Consider the following 2,767-nt stretch of genomic DNA (forward strand, 5'->3'; position numbering starts at 1 on the left):
AACTTGATAGTTCTCATTTTGCTTCCTGTACATGGCAGAAGAAAAAGTGCCCACCGTGTGGGTTTTCCTTTTGTGACGACCCTTTCTAGTCCTCCTGGGAACACACCACATTCCAGCCACAATCATCCCCCCCCACCCCCACCCTCCTTTGTGAATCCGGGCATTGTGGGTGAGCCTGCTATGCCGATAACCCTCCTACCTCTCGGGTGTAATGCAAGAAGAGCATCATAGAGGTCTAGACTTGTATTTCTGCATGCAAAGCCGGATAATGAGCAGAAGGTTTTCAGTGATTTGGCAGAGTTCTTGTTTGGCTCTGTTTATGTGCAGATCCACTCCCTACGATATGATTTAAGGTCTGCTACATCTGGACAAATTACCACACCAGTGTACCATGCATGGGCCCCATGTGTCAGTTATGGTTTATGTAACTACATACGCGGAACCATAGTCTGACCTGCTAATCCCAGAGGCATCATTTCTAGTGTGGCTCAAAGAAAGATTTTCCTGCATCCAGCCACCAGAACTAAGTCGGCAAAAAGAAAGTTTCTGATTGCAGATATGATTTATTTCATGTTTAAATGTACAGAAGGGTGAGTTTTAGGTTTTGGTCTCCGCTCCAAGACTTTCAAAAGGTTTCTATCCTCCCATTTATGGGAATGCAGATCTTTGAACACCCTTGAAAATAAAAACTAAATTCAAGACACATTTCCGATCACCAAGCTGGTGAAGAAACATCGTTTTTGCTGCTATGCAACACTATGTTGTGTGTTATTGTGTCATGAACCATTACCCCCTCTGGGTGAGGAGAACATGTTTTTCCTCCTCTTTGTGACAAGAAGGAATTGTTAAGGTTAAGTAGATAGGGCAGCCGGAAATAATTACCAAGCACTTGCGAAGTCCAGCCCCCCTCATCCCTCCTCCTTTTGTCTGTCCTTTTCCTTTCATTTTAACAATCTTTTCAATGTGCAGATCTTGTTTATGATTAAATTCAGGCTGTACTTGCCTCTAAGCGCAGCAAAAAGATGTTTCACTAAAACAAGCTGTAGTTTCGTGGTTAGACCTGTAATTTACTGGGCTTAGATGCCATCGCAGGCTCCTTGGCAAGAAGAAAGGCGGGCTTTTGTGTGGAGTTCATGGAAAATGACCCCCTCTCTACAAATCAACTGGCAGATGACAGACAATGATGAAAATTAGATTCTTTGAAGTTGTAATGGCCATTGAAATGTGTAAAATTCTTGCATTGAAAGGAGAACCTCCTGGAAAGGCCTCAGTCTTTGGGTGGCTGCTGCCGGCGTGCTGGGAGGTTCGTCTGTGTTTTGTCGCCGACTTCCCAGTGCTTGTTTGCTAATTCCCTGAAGAATTGGACCAGATCTTTGATAGGAGCCTGAAGGGGCTCCCAGGTCCCACCTACTCCAATTGTCACACTGGCCTACTTTCTTTCAGCCTGGTGATAAACATCTGGCTTGTTGGGATGAAAATGGAGTTCCATCAGATTTTAGTGGCTGTTGGACTTCTCTCTTGTCTTTGGTGGAAGACCATGAGCCATTTCTTGGGCTAGTGCTAAACTCGTGCGTTTGTTTTGGTTGCATTTACCCAGGGTGCTCTGTAGTCTGATATCTGCTTGCATCCACATAAGCATTCAAACTGTTTCAGAGTTCACTTCAACCGAACCAAGACCTAAGCTTTTAGGCGAAGCAGAGTTAAACCATTTTGATCTGCATCAGAAATCTATTAAAAGTCCACTTTAGACCTAAAACCGCAAGGGTTAGGAATAATAACTTAATTGTACTTAGACGCATATTTACATGTCAATGCACAGTTTCCATTGCTTTAAGCTGGCGTAGTATTGAGGTAGTTTTTTAGGAAGATAAAGTGATATTTCTTCACAAGAGCTTAGAACAGTAACTGGTAAAATGTTCCCCATAGACAATAACAATCTAATCCATCATTTGTCTGTTATATTATTATAATTTTGCAAAATATTACTTCTATTAAATTCTAAAATACACAAATCAAAAGCTAACCAAAGGTAATTTGTAAGCTTAGTTTTAAATATTTTCTTACCACTTAAAAAATAATTCATTTCAAGTAAGTCACATGCAGAATGTGGTATTTTAATCCAAGAAAATTCAGCAACTGTAACCGTTGAATTATACTAAGTGAAATCCATGAGCTGAGAATTTTGTGGTTGAGGACAACTGGGCATGAGCAGTAAAACTGTTAGCTTGAACAAACTTTTCAGCTTTTAATGAACTACACGGATCAAGAAGTAAAAAGAAAGTAAAGTTAAAATCCTGGCAGGTCAAAACACTAAAACGGGGCAGTTTCAAAATGAGAAATGTCAAAAAAATCCATCATATCAATGAAACGATAAAAACACAACCAAAACATTTCGCTTGCTTTATGGCGTCTATAAAAATGTTCACTCCTCAGATTTATAACAATTTACTGTTCTTCAGCGCCCCTGATATTTAAAGTGGAAATAATTCTCTCCAGTCTGATGATGGACAAGAAAAACATGACACAGTTGATTGCATATTTCCATTTCGACTGCCAACCAACATTTTCCTGAAGTCAAGACAATTTTTTTTTTTTTTTTGGGCCCGAAGTTTGAGATTACCTCCAGATGACCTGTTGGAGCAGTCGGATTCATATTTTTGGCGCCATCATTGATGCTTTTCAGGAAAGACTAAATGTCTGTAACTAGGGTAACAAAACCCTTCTGTGACTGCTCAGTATCAACTCATTTTTCCAACTTCTATTTTTT

This window comes from Poecilia formosa, unplaced genomic scaffold (genome assembly GCF_000485575.1).
Source record: "Poecilia formosa unplaced genomic scaffold, Poecilia_formosa-5.1.2 Scaffold148, whole genome shotgun sequence".
NCBI lineage: Eukaryota > Metazoa > Chordata > Actinopteri > Cyprinodontiformes > Poeciliidae > Poecilia > Poecilia formosa.